The sequence below is a fragment of the Lissotriton vulgaris genome, chromosome 4_1, assembly GCF_964263255.1.
Source record: "Lissotriton vulgaris chromosome 4_1, aLisVul1.2, whole genome shotgun sequence".
Lineage (NCBI taxonomy): Eukaryota > Metazoa > Chordata > Amphibia > Caudata > Salamandridae > Lissotriton > Lissotriton vulgaris.
The window spans coordinates 1,893,242,689-1,893,263,250 of NC_141691.1; the positions used below are offsets into that span (position 1 = coordinate 1,893,242,689).

Below are 20,562 nucleotides of genomic sequence, written 5' to 3' on the forward strand. Positions count from 1 at the left end.
GTCCAAAGCACAACAAGCCTTTACAAATGCAATAAGCATGATTGCATATGACCATTTCTGAAAAAACATAAGAATCAGCAAAAGCAATCATCCTGGGTTTAAGGGAGAGGGTTTCTGAGTAGGTCCACTAGGACACACATGTAACATATGTTTCCATGCAACCTTATCTTTCTTTCTTCGAGTCTGTGAGGCCACTGAAACACACATTTACCATATGTTTACTTGCAACATTAGCTTTCTTTCTTTGATTCTGTGAGGCTTCCACCATACACTCTTGATGGAATTAGGAGCAGTGAAAATGCAGCATGTGTACAACTATATACATGCTGCCTTGCCCTCTTTCTGAAACCCAGGAAAACAGTTTTGGAAAGAAGATCAGGCAAGGATGCATGTTACTGTACAACTGATGCATATGCACTCTCCCTGCTTCCTTTGAGTCTTTGATGCAACACCCTGGGTGTTGAAGATTGCATGATAGTACCCACGTTCACTCAACATGCTCTCTGAAACGCCGGGAGACTGGTTTCACTTGCAAACTAGGGCCAGTCACACATTAATGGTTTACACCTGGCACTCATCATGGCATTATTGCACCTAGATCAGATTTTACTTCCTATGTTTGACCTCTCAAGGTCACTAACCACTCCGTGGCTGGGTGCAGAAAGGCCAAGCAATGTGTGCTCTGACTACAGACTGCACTCATACTGGTGGGAGTGTGGAGTGGTGCCTCAACACAGGCAGATCTCAGTGGATGGACTGGAGGGAGGAAGAGTCAGTAAAGCCATGTCCTCACCTTATACTGGCTGCAACCTGATCTAGTCACAGTCAGACGGCTTCAGTCGAAATCACAGCACATCAAAACGTTATTGACACAGAGTGCACAGTGCGGTGTGGATTAGGAAAAGCTTTCTCAGGTTGAAATGACTTGCCAAGGCACAGCCTGGCAAAAAAAGGCAGAAGGGGTTCATCTAATTCAGGAACCAAGTCTGATGTCCCTGTTAGCTACCACTGTTCTTCTCTCTGGTCCCACTGATTTATGGGCCTGAGAGAACAGCCATGGCAGCTGGGATATTAAATACTAAGTCCCACATGCATCAAAGCAAACAGGCAGATTCTCTGCCCCTTTGCGACCAGTATTTTTGCATTTGGGATGCATCATCCCAAATGCAAAAATCGCAATTTAAGTAATCTCTAAATTGCGATTGCATTTAAGGAATCTCAAATTGAGATTCCTTAAATGCAATGCATTAAAGTTAAACAAAAAATAGCGATTTCACTAATAGGGGGAGCAAATTACCATGAAGTGGAAGTTCATGGTAATTTGCAAAAACTTTGAAATATGCACTAAAGTGCATTTTTCAAAGTTCCATTTAACACACACACATGCCCTTGGGGCATGTCTGTGTGCAAGATGTGTTCATATGTAGATTTCAGGGGTGCAACAGGGTGTCCTTTTGACACCCTGGCACCCTTGAAATTGCATTCTCAATTTGCGATTCTCTAATTGAGAATGTCTTCCCATTCATTCCTATTGGCCTCTAGGCCCATAGGAATGAATGGTGAGGTATTCCTTAATTGCGACTCGCAATTTGCGAGTCGTAATTAAGGAATGTTTCAAAATTGCTATTTTCTAAGTGATTTCTACATGCATAGCCTTTTGCTATTCCTTATTAGCGAATCCTTATTTTTCGCTAATAAGGAATCGCAAAAGGCATTGTTGATGCATGTGCCAGTAAATGAGATGCACTGTATGGAGAATATAGCAGAGATTGTGCAGCAGTCTACGCATTCAGGGCCAATTAAAACAGGCAGTTATGAGTAGTATAAGAAGTAGCCCTGTAATTCTCTTTTATGTACTCTTACATGCCTTCGTGAATTGGACTCCAATCATCTAAAACGGTAATACAGTGGTAATATTTGGGAAATATTGTATACAATTAGTGCAAACAGAAATGACTGCACCTTGTTTGCACTTTTGCTAACAGGAAGTTGGACAATTTCTTGGCTAATTCATTACGGCATGCAAAACTATGTAAAAAAGTACTCATGTAGTAATCCCTCCTGAACTCGTAAATGTTTTTTTTTTTAAAATGGACCAATTTTTTTCTAAAATAAGTCAGTTTGAATTACATCCTACACTCTGGCAATTTGTTGTAAATGTAATAAAAAATACCCTGTCATTGATTCTATTTGGTAAACAAAGTGCATGGACACACATTAGTTAAGGCCCCTGCTGCAGGGATCTGTTGTACATTTCAGGGTACACAATCGTAAGATATTTTAGGGGGTTAAGGCTCTTGCTGGAGAGATATAAATGTAATCTTTATTTAAATAACTGAGAGGGGTAAGTAGTTTGCATGTTAGTTTTGCATGTAATGTGTAGGTCAAAGACATTAGGTTTTTTATGTAAAAGGTTTAGTGAGTGAATATTACTGTAGAAGAGATCATTGTGCTCTCTACATATTTCAATATGGATAACTCCTCTACTGGTAGGAGAGAGTGAGTGGTTCTTAACACCATGCGCGCTATGCGTTTTCCCGTTGTGCGCTGACTTTTGCGAAAACCCGCGGTTCATGATGAGCTCAGCTCGTCATGAGCATACGACAGGCGTAACTCATGACGAGCTGAGCTCGTCATGAGCGTCAAAGGGGTTAATGGTCTTCCCAGAAGACATTGGAGGTCCGGAGGAAGCGTGTTTGGAGGGAACCATTCAAAATCCAGTTATTAGTGGGAGGCACTGGCGCCCCCACCCAGTGCAGGTAAAGAGATAATCTTGGGGTGCTTCAATGCAGATTCACAAATAATGTCAAGTGAGTGCAGCTTCACAGCTAATTTCATATGTGAATGGTCACCCACTTGTGACACCAGGAGTGCTGTTGCATACTAATGTGAACATTTTTTTGGTGTGAAACCAGGTTCACATATAATCCTGGGTATGTGGGTGAAGATTTACTGAAAATGAAGTACATTCAGTGGGGCCTATTCACAAAACTGCACTTTATAGTACATTTAGTAACAACAGTACTACTCGTATACAACAAATTGTTATTCATAAATCTACATGTAGAGAACTTCCCTTCAGCTAATGAGTTGGCTGCACATGTGATATATATCTTGTAGTAAATGTGGGAGGAACTTGAGGTAGTGCTTAGAAAATGGGAAATACTTACTACTAGTTGGGATTGGGTTAGGGATGAGTAAGGAGGAGCTTAGAGAGGGGAAAGAAAGGGTTTAGGGAAGAATATGCTAATACAAACACCCACCCACAAATAGAAAAACCTATTGCTATTTACAAACTGCACTTCTAAAGTTATTACAATCAAAAATGAAATAAAAATATGTAAATATACTCCAGTCAAGTCTTAGGCTAAGCCCAGCACCCCACATGACAACTCACAGGTACTGCAACAAATTCCCGTAGAAAACAAGGTAGGCAGAAAATTACAAGAAACCCTTCCCACCCCCTTAAAAAGGAAATAATGTTAAATAACATAATGTATTTAGAATTTTAATTCACACATCCACACACACACAGATACACACATTAAATATGAAAAGTTATATATACATTTATATATACATTTAAAATGATTTGATTAAAAAATAAAACAATATGTAATTTAAAAAAACATTGTAAATATATTAAACTCCCAATAAAAAATCTGATTAATTAAACATTAAACAAGTTTCTAAATATTTTAGTAAAGAACAATTAAATATAAAAATGATATGCAGGGTGGTTTTTTTTAAAGTTATTATAAATAATAATGATATGTAGGATGAATATTTGTTATTTCATTATTTATAAATCATTTAAGTTAATAAATTAATATACTATACCATTTTATATGTGTGACTAGGTTAATGATAACTATTTTAAGTTAATTTAGATTTATATTTTACAATTAAATATAAATAAATATTAACTTTATTGTTTCCCTGTACTTTATTAGAGGGATCTCTCTGCCCTGATGGCGGAGATCTCTGTCTACTTGGGGTAAGTTACTAGTAGTAACTTTAGGTTTGTAAACCCTTTTCTTTCAGGCTTCACTCCCCGTTTTGAGAGGTTGGAGACATGTAAATCTGCACCTAGTAGTAACTTAGAGTTTGAAATTGTGAATAGCAAAAAAGTGTAAAATGACTAGTAGGTGCTGTTGTCAATTAACACCTGAATAAAGTTACATTAGTACATTTACCTTTGCGAATAGGGCACTATGTGCGCAGAGTTCCATGATATGTCAGGGAGTGTGAGTGTGAGTGTAGATTAATTTAAAATCACATGTGTGAGTAGAAGTGCACTCACAATTTCAGGTGGGCTCTTGTGTAGAATAGGTGATGCTAGGTTTGTGCACAAAGAATTCAGATACTATCATTTTTGTGAGTTTAAAATTCATAGATGTCAAACGTGTGTGCTAAATCAGCTATTCTCTCGTATGTGTAAATTGCCAGGTGGTGTCAGGTGTGAGACTCCAGGCCCATTAATAATCTCAAGTGCCTGCTTGCAACTCTGAAGATGATAATATAAAATCTTTTTGCTCATACTCCCAGGTGTTACCAGCAGAGTATGAATATAGATTCTCAAAAAAAGGCAGGTTTTACAGATCTACTCCTAGGCCCAAGTATGCTTACTTTATTAGTAATGCCAGGTGTTTGAGGAAAGTTGAGAATCACAAATACTTTCATGTCAGTGCTGAATGACGTCTGGCATTCAATACGGAATCCTGCATCCAGAGCAACGGCTCGCGCAGCTGACTGAAGCGGGAGGCTGAGAGAGTGTCCCTTCAGGCCCGCACCCCACCCCAGGTGTTGATCCATCTTACCTGGGGGGGGCGCAATCCCACTCTCCTCCCCGACGTCAGCGACTTGGGCCTTGATCCAGAACTTCGTCATGGGCAGCGGTGGACTCAGGCTGGTGGCTCAATTCTTCTATGGCTGCCGGTTCAGGCTGCTGCTGATCGACTCCGAGGGTCGACACGCACACCGCGCGTCCGAGACTCACCTCTTCTCTGGTGCTCACGACCATCCGGCACTCTTCACCAATGCTCCACTTGCACCTCAACACACCCTCTGCGTGTTCGAGCCTCTCCTCTTCTCCCGGTGCACACGATGTACAGGTGCTCTTCACCAATGCCCTGGCTGCATCACTACACGCACTCTGGCACGTATGAGTCTCACCTCTTCTCCCGGTGCACACGATGTCCATGCGCTCTTCCCTAATGCCCTGGCTGCACAACAACACGCACTCTTGCACGTGGGAGACTCACTTCTTCTTTTGGTGGCTACGAGGCCCCGGCGCTCTTCAACAGCACCCGGGCTGCACCACGACACACACCCAGTGTGTTCGAGACTCACTCCTCCGTTGGGGCATACGATGTTCAGGCGCTCCTCGCCAATGCCCTGGATGCACTACGACAAGCACACTTGCATGTCTGAGTCTTGCTTCTTCCTATGGTGCACAAGAGGCCCCTGTGCGCTCCACCAATGTCCGGGCTGCATCATAACACACACCCAGCACTTCCGAGTTTCACTTTAAACTCCAGGTGCCCAAGATCACAGGGCACAACTTTCAAAGGTCTCAAGCTAGACAGAGCACACACACCCATGGCATATCTGAGAGTCTTCTCTGGAAACTTCTATGTTCCTGTGTTTCCAAAACAGGGCACCACCTCGGTCCCTTAAAGTTGCCAGACACAGCACAAAGTACAGTCTTCTTCAAACAGGGGGACACAGCGCCTCCAAGCACAGGCCCAACAGCCTGTTCCTTAGTTAGAACAGCAAACTGCAGACCAGCCGCAGATCACAAAGCAAGGATTGGTTTATCCATGGCATTCTCTTCAGTTGCTCCTTCTTTAGCAGAGGTTCCCCTTGACCACAGAATGGGTCCACGCCTTTTCAGTCTCAATCCATATCTGTTTCATTCCAACGTTCTGGGGTTTTAGCTCTCATAGTTATACCCCTTAATATCTTTGAAGTTTGTATGTGCTTAGGGGTCCCTGCCCCCTCTCTAAATCAGTCCTGGGTGTCTCCCTCCCAGTGTCACCTCTCTCCCTTTGATACTGGGGGTCTGGATCCTTAATCACTCAGCAGGAGGTGGGTCTGTTGGTTTATAGCTCCTGCCCAGGCCTTTTCACCTCCCGGGCTTCTCCTCCCCCTACTCTCCAGATGCAGGGTAGCCCTGGGGCCCTCTCACCCCTCCCTGGGTCAAGACCTCTCCCAGCTCCAATCACCTTTCAGTTCTAGACAAACAGTCCACATTTCAGAGACACACAGAAATGCTAAGAGTAGAGAACTCAGCCACTTTTTAAAAGAGTGGTTTATAAACACACAGTGACCAAATCACCTCCACAGAAAGATGCTTTATGACACTGTGAGTCCATACATACTAAACTTCACCTCCCCACCATAAACTGACAGGAAACTAGGCTAAAAAACACAACACCCAGCCTTCCCCATTCTGTCCTATAGGCAGAATGGCCTTTCAGCAGTGAAAAACGAAATGGAGAGTTTTTCGCTGTCAGAACATAACACACACCTCACCTTATGTTCTGCCTTTTACCTAAACTGCACCCTGCCCAGGGGTTACCTGGTACCTGCCACAGGGGTGCCCTATGAGTATATAAAAGGGGAAAGTCAGGCCTGACAAGTGGTTGTACTTGTCAGGACTACATACTAACTTAGCATTCTGCGAGCAGGCCCTACACTGAAGGCCTGAGTTCCCTTATATGCGTGCCCTTACATTACTAGCTCTTGCACACACAGATCACGCATCACTAGGGACCTTTACTAGTAAGGCAACATACCAATTATGGCCAACCAATCACCATTACATTTTACATAGGGAACTCCTGTACTTTGACACTGCTCAGCAGTGGCAAAGTACCGAAAGCATCTAAATTGGCATCTCTAGGTCGGGAAAACAGTCTAGAGGGTAAGCAAAAAGTTTAGGAAACTTTAACCAAAAAGGCCAAGTTCTAAATAGGCAAAGATTAGTGTGTGAGTTTATATTTCAGAGATAATCCAGCATATGTGCAGACTCACTAGTAATGCCAGTATTGGTAGTGAGGAGCCACAAATAATCATCTCAAGTCTTGGAGTGCAGATGAATAGGTAATGATAAGTATGCACGTGTTTATTCACAGATAGAGTATGGGTTCAGTTTTTATAATGTGTAAATTCAGATTAGCAGGTGATGTCCTGTGTTTGAGTGATGCTTCAAAGAGAGGTAACAGTTAGTACATACAATCTTAGGTGTCAGCGTAATTTATTAAATAGTCAGCTGTGAATAAGTATATTATCTGGTGTGTCAGTGTAGACAGGTTAATGAGTGCAATTTGCCGGCTGATTTGAGGTCGGTAATTTCAGATGTGTGACTACTGAATTAAGGCTAGTCGATTTTAAGTTCATATAATCACAGGTGTGTGCTTGCAAGGGCCCTTTTCTAAAAACAAATAAACCATGCTCTGCGGACTGTTCTAGGGGAAAAAAATGCCATTATGCCCCCCCCATGAAACAGTTCAGCAGCCAAAAGTGCTCTGCTATATGGGCACATGTTTGGTGAAAAATCCCCATCAGAGTGGCAGGATCTCCAAATATGGCTATATTTAAAATGAGTCTCTTTGTGTAGCCACAAGTAGATGTAGGTCTAGGTAGTTGCTGGCAACATACTTGTGCACATACACACATTTTTAGCAGGGCCTGTTTGCTACTAATGGAGTCAGCATTATCTCTAATACCATTTATTCAATTACTACTGAGAATCAGTGAGTTCTATGTGTGCAACAGGATCACTAAGTGTCTTCAACAGCTGAGTTGTCCGAAGAGCAGTTCATCAGAAATGGCCCCTTACTTTTGGTCCTCCCATGGGTCATGCTGTAGGCTCTTGACCAATCTTGGTAGTCTCCATGTTGTGATTTAGACTCTAGGGACCAGTTGGAGAAGTATCTGATCTCCACATGAAATGTGTCCTGACCATCACTACCCTGTGGTTCCAATAATTGGACAGTGAAACTTTTATTTTGGAATACACTTTTTTGGGACCCAAAACCATACTTTTCTGCAGGAGGGAGTCCAAGTTCACATGGGGTGGTGGGATTTAGGGTGTGGAAACAATTTTTCCTTCTGACATTTCTGGCTGATTTTCAGCCGTGTACCTTACTAAGGTATTCCAACAGGACGAATGGCAGGTGCATAAAAGCATATTTGATACACTGTATTACTTTGACTTACACATTGTGTGCCTTGGACCAGGGACTGCATTCATACCCTCAGGAATATCCTCAGCTTGGGATGTGATCTGAGGGTTTCAAGGTTCTCCTGCAACTGAGAAACCTGCTACCATTGAATAACTGTGTGGGTAATGTAATGCTCTGTGAACAGCAGCACACTGCCACTTAAGCACTATACAACTGTTTAGGGTTGTACTAGTAATTTATTCCAGTGTTTAGTCTTTTAAAACCATTACACCGGGACAACAAACTTACATACATAAAATATCAGAGTAGAATCCATTAATACACCTAATATGAAAATATTAAACCATAGATCATTATTGGATTTTTGATAAAAACAAATTCGATTCTTTTCACCATAAAGTGCTTTAAAAAAAAATGTATTTATGGTTTTTTGTACACATACAAATAAAACACTGGGAAAAAAAGGCTTTGTGCTAGGGGCCATCTAACGGGATACAGGGAAGACTTTACTTAGTTGGTACTTGTTACGGCCCCCTTTTTAGCTTGATTATACAGTTATGGTAGTCTGTATGTGGGGTGGGAGAACAGAAAAGAGAGTAACGAGAAAGATTGAATAAGTAAAGAGAGAGAGAGATTACTTGGTACGTCATAGGGCATCATCGGCGCATTGGCGGCGGTGTTCCTTCTCGTTGTTTGATGCATTTTTTATTGTTTGGTAGCTCGTTCAGCGGTTCGGTTCTAAGGAGTGTCAGAAGGGGTCATGCACTTGTCCAGTGATTCCCAAAGGTGTCTGGAGGAAGTTTTCTATGGTGCATATCTTGTCGCTAGGGCGTCAGTTCCTCTTAGGTAACTGACCCAGCTAAGCCAGCCGCTGTAAGATGCTTTAGAGGTGTCCTTCCAGTTCGTTAGTACTAACTTGGCTGCGGCGGTTAGCAGGACGTCCAATAGCTTTCTTTCTCCCGCTGTGGGGAGTTCAGTTCTGATAAAAGCTGTAGTGATCGAAGCAATATCTCTTATTATTTTACATTTGAATACATTGTATATAGAGTCAAATACCTTCCCCCAAAACCCATTGAGTGTCGGTCACAGAAAAATCAGGTGTTCCAGGTCGCTTTTGTTTGTGTTGCAGTTCCAGCAGTCCGGGCTGTCTCTGAGACCTAGTTTATGTAGGCAGTCCGGGGTCCAGAATGTTTTATGTAGGAGCCAAAGTTTGGTCTTTGCGAGGGCTGGTGTAATCTTGGTCTTTGTGGCTGATGACCATAGGGTGGACCAGTCCTGGTCATCCAGTGGTGGGTGTATGCGGTCATTCCAGTATTGTTCTGTTTTATCATTGATATTGGATTTCTGTGTGTTAAGGGTTTTATATATACGCGACACCTGGTGTCCTAGTTTGTTTATGTTAGTTACATATTGAAGCATTGATGGCTTAGCATTTGTTATCTTGGATTTTGTGAGGGCTGGTTTGACCTTTAGAAATCTGTAGAGATCTGAGTCTTCGAGCTGGTGGGCGTTTTTTAGGTTGGCGAAGGTCAGCGAAGCAGAGTCCGCTTCCAGCTGGTATGGGTGTGTTATGCCTTTTTCTATCCAGTTGTCGTAGTATAGCTTTCTCCCTTTTTATTTTATAGCGCTATTCGCCCATAGGGATTCGACTTTGGAGCCTTTGATGCTAACCTCCATCTTTTTATCTAGCTTTAGAAGTGCTATCTTGGTGTTTCTGAAAATTGTGTTGCTCGCGAGGGGGTGCGTGTTGGCTGTGAGGAGGGCTAGGGGGTTTAGATTATTAAGTATCGCCTTTTTTAGTTGTAGCCAGACCGGAGCGTAATCTGTCACCTGCTCAATCCAGTGGGTACCCTGCTTAGCTAGGAATGCAAATTGGAATGTTCTGAAGTCGGCTATGTTTACCCCTCCCTTGTTTTTGGGTCTTCTCAGCTTTTTCAAGTAAATACTAGCCTTCTTGTCCTGCCAGAGAAAGCTAGTGCACATTTTATCCAGTTTTTGGTGGAATTTGTCTGAGAGGAAGATTGGTAGCATGTTTGCGACATAGTTTACTTGGGGGGTGATCATCATTTTTATTGTTTCGATTCTTCCCCACCATGTCATGAATTTGGGTGACCATGCCTCTAAATCTTTCTTAATTATTTATAGCATTAGTTTCTCATTGTGTCTTAGGGTGGAGATCAGGTCTGTGCTATAATGAATGCTCAGGTATTTGATATGGCCTGTCTGCCACCCGATTCCTGAGGATCCCAAAACTAATTTAGTACTGTGGATGTTTAGCGGTTTGTATTCTGACTTGTCGTTGCTGAGAGTGTAGCCTGGTAGCTCTGCATAATCTTTGCTTTGTGGACATGAGTGCCTCTATCGATGTCTTTGGCTGTTGTGTCATTATTAGAATGTCATCTGCATACGCTCCTATTTTAACCGTCGTCTGTTCGATGGTCACCCCCTTGCAACAAGAAACGAGACAGGGATGCCCGCTATCACCATAAAGTGCTTTAACCTTGAAAAAAAAATATTATGACCTGATATCGAAAATTTAAAAGAGTGGCTCTTTTTTGATCGTGGAAAGACGGATACTGTTCATTATTCATGAAGTGCTTTGTCCTTGAAAAAAGTGCTTCTGCTTTATATGGACTGTTACATTGTTCCGACTTATTGTAATGTCCTGAAAGACTAAAAATCAGATTAGGGGTCCAAAGAGATTTGTCCTAATACTTTTAAATACAGGTTTAAAATATTTACCCCCTGCAGACTAGGGGGATTAAAGAATCACCTAATCAAGTGGTTACTGCTTCTCTGCAGATTTGAATGTTCATTTTTATGAATGTTTCTTTTATTAGATTGTTCCTTTCTGTCATGAATTTAGGGCATACGCAGAGAATATGTGTTAATGATTCTTGTATATAGTTGCACAAACGACAATCTTGGTTTTGATTCTGGTCTTTCCAGGAAGGAATAAGATCCTTCATTTCCCACAGGACAAAGCGAAATTTCATGAACTGATGTTTTAGGGCCGTTGAGAAGTGAGCTAATAAATATTCCTGGAGGTTTCAAGTTAATGTATAAATTAATCACTGTCCAGTCATGATGCCTTCTTAATACAGTGCTCACATCTATATTATAGGCCAGGTGTTTAGCGGTTAACTTAATTGCTTCATTAAAGGACTCTTTCCCAAAGCCAGCATTCCAAATGTCTTGCATCCTCAATAACCTGGTTTAGATAGAAGCCCCAAGAGCCTTTTATGTTGTTCTGTTTTGGCGCATCAATTCTTTCCAAAACACTTTGTCGATAGAACCATTTTGAGATGCAAGTAACCTCCCATATAGTTTGATGAATGCGCTTTTGCTCTGGAATATTTGGTTGGGCTGGCCAACCTCAGGACGAACTTGTGCCAGAGACACTGTTTTCGGGATGTGAAATACGGATTTGTAAACCTTTGTTTGGATTTTAATATTGATACTTCGCGACCCCTCATTGTTTCGGTTCCGTAGGTAACCGATGGCATCAACTGCACACGCACAACAGAAAGAAGATGGGCGTAAGATTGACAGCTTAATTTCTTTTTTAGCAGTTTGAAACCATATATGAGATTTGGGCTTTTGCCAACATATCAGCTAGCTGCTGTTTATAAGGTGCAGAGCCTTAATATTGATGTATAAATATCGACTTGCATCAATATCGAGGGAAAAATATCGGGGGTGAGAAACATTGCCAGAAAAAATATTGTGGTCAAGAATATCGATCGTTAGGTCCCAAAGCATGGGATACTTTTTAGTTTGTATAGTCATAGGAATTTGTACTGGAAGGGCATGCTAGCAGTGCAAACCTATGGTAGACAGTGCACACTCCCCTTTGCACCATGATGTGAGACTGTGCGTAGTGCAAGGCAGCCAAATTATAGCACCAGATCATGGAGTATCAGCAGCAGCATGCGTATCTGAGTAGATATGGCTTTGTGTTGTTTTACCCCAGTGAGCAATGCAGCACAGCAAATGTGGTTTATATGCTGCCTTGTGTGGCAAATATTAAAGCTATTACTTCACTTCCTGCCCAAGCAATGCTATTAACGTCTCCCAGTTCGAAAAAGTTTCAAGTTTTCTATACCAGTGATTCTTATTCTTAGGATCTGCAGTGGCTTCTCAAGTGGTTCACCACTGTTTAGAAAATGAAATAAAATTGACAGATTAAAAAGGTGTATATGCTTTAAAAAAATAATCTTTAAAATTGATAATTTGAGAAACCCTCTGTAAATATGAAGGAATTTCAAACTGGAGCCTAAAGATTAAGAGACTTATTTAAGACAGGCTTGCACCGCCAGAGATGCACTTTTTTCCCACTCCAATTGATAATTTGAGAAACTCTCTGTAAATATGAAGGAATTTCAAACTGGAGCCTAAAGATTAAGAGACTTATTTATGAGAGGCTTGCACCGCCAGAGTGGCACTTTTTTTTTCTGCTCCTGCACCGTAGGTCTCTCGATCAAATCTATGAGGCGACGCAAAGGCACTTTGCGTGCCTCTGGATGGTCTCATAAATATGGAGTAAGACATGGCAGTGCAAGTCACTTATTCTGCGTCAAGGAGGCATTCCATGGGCGTTGTTGTGGGTTTTCCCATGTAGCACCCATAGATTTTGATGCTGTCCCAGATTTACTTAAACACAAAAACCTGGTGCAGTGCCTAAACTTTATGCCTTGCCAAAACAGGCATAACAAGGAGAAATATTTATTTTTATATCCTCATTTTTTTAACTTTCCTTGTGTCCTGCATTCTGCAGCAAACACATAAAGAGGAAAACGCCTATTGGGATTGTATTTGCGCAGGTAGGTGCCCTTCCTGTGCAAAAACAATCCTGCCTGCATCAGAGGCAGCCTTGCACCTTGGTGCAAGAGCGCCTACATTGTAGCTAGGGTGCAAATAGTGCGCCAGTGCAGGGAGAAATAACAGGAAAGCACCGTATTTCATAAATACGGTGCATTCCTGCCCTTTCACATTATTATAGGGCAGCGCAGCAAGAAGACATATAGGCGCTACCCTACATCCATTCCTCATAAATGAGGCCCTAAGTTAGTATCTGCGAGAAAGTGCCTCTTTTGACATGGTAAGCCTCCACTGTTTGCTTAGAAAATTATTTGGTTTTGATTGTAGTGCACAGGGTCCCTGCCAACCAGGTCCTCTATTCCAGTGCTTCTTCTCTAAAACATTTCCACAATTTGCCCTTCAGCCCTCTGTAAGTCACTGGTAAATCGTACCTGGGTATCTAGGTCAGTGTAACTTAAGTGGGTCCCCTAGAAACCCCTCACCGAGGCCATGCAGACAGCCACTGCAGCGTGCAGGCTCTGGTGCAGATGAAAACAACATGGCACACTGCATGTGTGCCATGCAAACCAGCCCTGCCTAAGGTATAGGTAAGTCACCCCTCTAGCAGGCCTTACAAGCCCTAAGGCTATAGGAGGTGTGAACTCCTTCACCAACTCCACCCTGCAGGTGAGGGAGGCTACGTAAAGCACATATTTCAGTGCCCACCATCTTGGAGATGGTGGTACATATCTAGTCAAGGCTAGGGCTATGCCCACCTACCAGACCCTGAAGTTAGTTCCTGCTGACTGAAGAATAAAAAGGATGAAGAAGACTCCGTGCAGAGAAGACTGATGATGCTCACTGACTTGGCCCCAGCTCTACCAGCCTGTCTGCAGCTTCAAAGACCCTGTGAAGAGAAAGAGGACTGTCCTGCAGCCAGCAACCGCCACAACCCCTGTGAGGGCTGCCTGCCTTCGAAAAAGGCCAGAACACCAGAAGTGGTTCTGTTCACAAGAAATCAACACAAAGGACTTTGGTACCCTCTGGATCAGCAATCCCTGACCGCTCAGCACCTGACTCTTCCAGCCTGTGTCCAGGTAGACCACCAATCCAGAAAAGGTTCCCCAGCTCATGGACTCCCCAACGACGCCTGCAGTGTGAATCCAAAGGCTCCTCCTGACCAGCTACGGTAAGAAAAATCCAAAGTCAAAAGGCACACCTGCACCCAAGGCCCCTGGGCCTAGAGGAGCTCGACTGACAGCGCCCCTGTGACCTACAGCATCCCAACGTACCTCTACTGTCTGTGGTGTCCTTCGTGCAGCCTCCTGTTCAACGCTTGCAGTCTGTTTTCGAAACCAAGTTCTCTCATTCACTTGCATTGGGTTCCCGACACCGTGTTAGCAGCACCCTGCACCCAGCCGACCCTATGCCTCTGGTGGTGTACGTTTTGTTCTGCCTTCCTGTCCCTCTGTACTTTCTTAACCTCTGAAGCTTGAGCCCTGCGGCTGCTTTACGTACCTGAAAGCTGTGTGTCTTCAAGCACCCTCAGTTTCCATTGGGTAACATTGGGACCGATCTCCAGATTTGACCTCTGCACCCAGGTGCCCCAGTGCTGCTGGAGGTATGAGGTGCTTGTGCTTACCTGAACCTTGCCCTCTTCTGATCCTGCAACCCGAAGACTAGATTTTTAAGTTGCTTTCTTACCTGTTAAACTGCACTATTGTGTTCCTCCATAGGTTAACATTCTAAAGATTGAAAATTGCACAATGTCCACTTTTGAAACTGAAAGGTATTTCTATTTAAAAACGTACTTACTTTTTTGCAAAAATCTTGGTCTTAAAATAATTCTTGGGCAAAACTTATTTTATACAATTGGTGTGGAACTCCTTTTTGAGTCATGTGTCATCCATTGTTCATTGTGTGCACAACAAAAGTCTTACACTCCTTTGTGTTAGACATAGTGCTACTCACCTACACTACCACAAATAGAGCACTTTGGACTTGCATTGAGCCCTCTAAACTTCTGGGGGAATCTCTGGACTCCATGCATGGTAAATCCACCTCCTGGTATACCATATACAGAGCCAGCTTCCCACAGTATGTGCAGCTTAATTCAGGAAAGCAAAGCAAGTACAGCAGACTGTAGCATGGATGATCCAATTGAAGCACTGTTTTGCCCCCTCAAAAAATGTGTGCATTAGGAGCAAAAAGCCAAAGTGATCTGCTAGAGTTTAGCACATGACTTTGGGCCATATGTATCAAGCAAATTAGCATTCGCAAAGGCCGAAATTCACAGAATTTCGGCCTTTGCGAATGCTAATTTGCTAAATGGTGTGTATGAAACATTTTGGCAGCAAAATAAGGAATCGCAAAATTTGCTATTCCTTATTTTGCGATTGCACTTAGGGAATCGCAAATTGTGCGATTCCTTAAATGCAATGTATCAAAGGAAAATTAATTCAAAAATGCCCATAAGGATTCGCAAATTACCACCAACTTCTAGTTGGTGGTAAGTTGCGAATTCTTTTAAAAAAGCAATTTATTTAAAATCCAAAGGTGCCATATGACGCGCATGTATGTGCGCCGGTATGTAACTGTTAGCACGCAACTTTTAGCACGAAATACTGTTACCACGAATCTATTACCACGCAGGACCCTTTACCACGAATACCTTTACAACGCATTACACTACAACGCAGATACTATTACAACTCATACCATTACAACGTAAGTATAGGTAAGTTTATATTTTTTTAAAACATTTATTAGGGGTATTGGGTTTGGGTTTTAGGGTACAGGGGTATTTTTAGGTTTCAGGGCAGGGTTTGGGTTTTGGGGTACAGGGGTATTTTTAGGTTTCAGGGCTGTGTTTGGGTTTTGGGGTACAGGGGTATTTTTAGGTTTCAGGGCTAGGTTTGGGTTTTGGGGTACAGGGGTATTTTTAGGTTTCAGGGTTGGGTTTGGGTTTTGGGGTACAGGGGTATTTTTAGGGTTCAGGGCTAGGTTTGGGTTTTGGGGTACAGGGGTATTTTTTAGGTTTCAGGGCTGGGTTTGGGTTTTGGGGTACAGGGGTATTTTTAGGTTTCAGGGTTGGGTTTGGGTTTGGGGTACAGGGGTATTTTTAGGTTTCAGGGCTGGGTTTGGGTTTTGGGGTACAGGGGTATTTTTAGGTTTCAGGGTTGGGTTTGGGTTTTGGGCTACAGGGGTATTTTTAGGTTTCAGGGCTGGGTTTGAGTACAGGGGTATTTATAACATAAATATTTACAAATTAATAAATACAAATTAATATTATTATTTAAAATATTTCATAATAAAATAATTATTAATTAATTAAAATAATTAAATTATAATTAATTACATTATTTTAAAATATTATATACTTACCTATACTTACGTTGTAATGGTATGCGTTGTAAAAGTACCTGCGTTGTAATGTAATGCATTGTAAAGGTATTCGTGGTAATGGGTCCTGCGTTGTAAAAAATGCGTGGTAATGGTATGCGTGCTAAAAGTATACGTGCTAACATCATATATCCATGTGCGCCATATGCCCACACATGTCATTTTCAGGGGTGTAGCAGGGTGTTCTTGTGACACCCCTGCACCCTTGAAAATATTCCTAAATTGAGATTAGCAAATTGCTAGTCGCAAATTTCCCCTTCATTCCTATGGGCCTCCTGGCCCATGGAAATGAATGGGAAATTTGCGATTAGCAATTAGCTAATCGCAATTTAAGAATGTTAAGGAATCGCTAAAAAGAATTGATTTCCTACATACATACCATTTTGCGATTTCTAAATAGCGATTCCTTAAAAATCGCTATTTAGAAATCGCAAATGGTCATGATGATACATATGGCCCCAAGTCTTTTAGATATAAAAACACATTTTGAAAAGCTCCAAAATTTCCATTCAAAATTCAAATGTCGATATTTGTATTTTTTTCCGTTTGTTAAGTAAACAAAACATTTCATAATTGTCTTTTTGTTTGATGTCATTTACAATGTCGTGCTTTGTTTTAAAGTTCAAATCATAGAAATTGCTTCTGGCAAGGACTCCGGTTTCCAGCAGTGATTCAGTGATGGTCCACAGTAGTCAAAAGATTCAAACCAGCTGTTCTAGACTTTAGGTCCATCCTTATTTTGCTCCTCTACACCAGAGATGTTTTAAGGCACAGGTAAAGTGGGCAATTACCCTGGGCTCGCACCTTCCAAGGGGCCTCCTGGGAAACTGAGCTTTCTCTCTATTTGACCTCTGTCTAGTCTATTTCTCTATCTAAATCTCTCTCTCTCCCTACCTCTCACTCTGTCTCTTTAATCAGTGTCATGTTAAGGATTTTTATGGTCCTGGGAAATACATGTACCAGCTGGTTGTGGATGATCCTTTAAAGTTTAAAATATAGGCCTAGATGTATAATCGTTCCTATTTGCGATTTCTTAATAGCAATTTTTACCGAATCGCTATTAACACCTTCGCTGCTAAGGCAATTCCCCTCCTGTGCTGGAAATTGCTATATTTCATTGTTTTATGACGAGCTGGGCTCGTCATCAGCACACGACCACTGTGCACCATGACGAGCCCAGCTCGTCATCAGCATCGAAAGGGTTAAGAAATCGCAAAATGGGATGTATGTTTTAAATCGCTATATTTTTGCGATTCCTTATTATTCCTAATTTGCGAATTCGCAATTTGCTAATCGCAATTTGAGAATTATTGCAAGGGTGCAGGGGTGTCTCATGGACACCCTGCTGCACCCCTGAAACTTACATGTGTGTGCATATGGCGCACATACATGCCCTATGGGCATGTATGTGTGTCACATGCCACCCTCAAAATTGCCACATTTTGGTTTTTGAAAGGATTTCGCAAATTAACACGAACCTCAAGTTGGTGTTAATTTGAGATTCCTTAACCTGAATTCGCAAATTAAAAAAGCTTCATACATGGCATTTAAGGAATCGCAAAATTGCGATTCCTTAAATGCTTAAGCAAAATAAGGAATCGCAATTTTTTGCGATTCCTTATTTTGCTAAATTCACATACATCCCAAAAGATGCAAAATGACCGTTTGCGATTCGTTAAGGCCGAAATTCTGTGAATTTCGGCCTTAACGAATCGCAAAATGCTTGATACATCTAGGCCCTAGTTTAGTATTGTTTGGCATCACACAGGCCTAAATTAACAGGAAATTTGCAATATTATTAAAGTTTGTTCTGTACAGGGGAAACCAAAATATGTTTTGCCCAGGGCTCCCAAAAGCTTTAAAGTAACACTGCTGTACGTGCTGCTGGGCAGTTTGTTCTCTGCAGATCTAGGCACGCCTATTGCTTCCTTTCCCGAACCCTCCATTATAGTACATGCTGTTCTCCTCCGACACAGTGTACAGAACATGAAATGCATCGTCAAGAAAGAACATTCCATTTAAGGAACATGAAATAAAAAATGACCAGAGCTCAACATGAGCTAAGCTCTGTCTGCTAAATGGAAAAGGTGAAGACAGCCCACTCAGGCTAAACATAGCCGTGCTGTGAAGCAAAGTGCCTCATTAGATGAGAAATGTTCTCTACACAAACATCTCACTTCAGATGCTAGCAATAAAGCACTTCAGTGTCTCAACTGTCTAATATTTATACCAAGAAAACACGGGTGTCAAGAAAGCAGCGACAGAAGAGCGCTAAGATGATTGTCGGTTTTTCCTTAGACTGGGTACGTGCGGAGGACATGCCTTGGTCATGGATTACAAGCCGACATGGGTCTTAACCACAGTTTTCACGAGGTTAGAACATGGAAACATACATGCAAAGTCTTTACTACGGATCATTTGTGGGCAAGGATGACAACCCGTACCTAGGCACCCAACAACCAAAAATAGTGAATCAGGGATTGTTTCGCCTATATAGTGTTAAGCGCCAATACCACCTAGAACTGTCATCCTTCTATTCTCTATAAAGTCTTTACTTTGCTTGTGTTTATGTGTGATATTTTAATGCCTAATGTGTGACACTCTGAGTACCATACCAGCGCTAGAAGAAGAAAGCACGCGCATCCACGCAACCAAATGCATTTTAGAAATGTCCCACTTTGTGCAATGTAAAACTGCCACACACAAATAACCAGAGAATGAGACATTTACCCTTCCTATAACAATCTCTTCCAGGCAGCTTACGTTCAATGAGAAAGTTAGTTTACTGACACCGACCACTAAAGGGAGTCTCCTCATGCTGAGACTGAGAGAGAAGCGGGAACAAGATATAGGCTGCCTCCTCCCAGACCAGTACTGGCATAGAAGCCTGAAGTATCTTCATAAGATTTCTCTGAATGCAAATTTTCAGTGTACTAGATGCCATGCCGCTCCCTCAGATCTCATGCACATGTTATGGGCCTGCCCCCTGCTGATTGGCCGAAGTGCTGAGGGATATTGCACAATGAATATTGATGGCTCCAGGCCCGACTCCTTGGACTTTTCCCTATGCCAAGGAAGAAGAAACTTACTACAAGATGTGTCAATCTCGCTCTGGTAATTGGCAAGCGTGCTATTGCCATGTGGTGGAACCCCCCCTTACTGTACATTTGGAGAAGAGAATTTAGGTATTGAGCGTCTTCAACGGGCGCTGCCCTTTGTGGTGAGAAAAGGAGAGGGCTTAGTAAGCGACCAATACCAGGTACCTGCGCCACCCACCTGTAGAGCATAGTAGGGTCGATATTAGACTCCCTTGATCGCCTCGCCTTATGCAAAGGTATATGGCTTCACTTAACCCGACCCCATGGTCTGTCCCTCATTTAGGACCTTAATGATGATTCTCTAGAGCGGTTCTCACTCTAAGCCTTGCCCTGGCTTTATATATAGCACCCATGGCCTTTATTTATAGCACCCATGACCTTTCCTCACGAAATGAAACCATATGCTTCACCTTATTTGCAACTGGAATAGAACTACAGAAGTATCCCTTCCTGCACAAAAGCAATGCTGCCCATAACTCAGGCAGCATTGCACCATTGCACCATGTGAGATCATGTGAAGATTTCAAAGGTGAAACTGAAAGTGGAGTGAAACAGTACTGCAAGTACCATAATTTCATTTCATACCGTGGCATGCAGTGAATCAGGTTTTTCCATACCAGCTGTCTTGCAAATACCAGGAGAACCTGTGCTAGAATAGGAATACATTGGAGGAAGATGTTGATGAATATTTGGGCTAAAAAGAGATTGTATATTTCCTCGAATAAGGAAATTGGCATTGTTGAAGTATTATTTGAGAATTGAAGGAGGTGCGTTATCAAACATTTGCCTCCACCTAATTGGTGATTGTAATGTTGCCTGAGATTGTTAGGTAGTGATTATGCCCAGGAAAGAATAATGTACTGAAACTATTTGTTTCAGGCTAGAACGTGCATGCTCAGTAACCAGGTGAATGCTATGTAGTAGCTCTACCACTATTTATGTTCACCTGTGATTGCAACTTTCACAATGAGATGCTGAGACATCCGTTAAAGCAGCAGACCATCAACAAACGGGAACATGAGAAAGTTTTATTGATCCAAGATTTAACATTAGGTTAGATCAATGGAATT

The 20,562-nt window shown here is 42.1% G+C and overlaps 1 protein-coding gene across 1 annotated transcript in view; it reads right to left on the bottom strand.

The window, feature by feature from the left end:
• ADCY8 (adenylate cyclase 8) overlaps positions 1–20,562 on the bottom strand; it is a 1,172,958-nt gene that overhangs the window by 242,785 nt on the left and 909,611 nt on the right. The gene's annotated exons all lie outside the window — the stretch shown is intronic.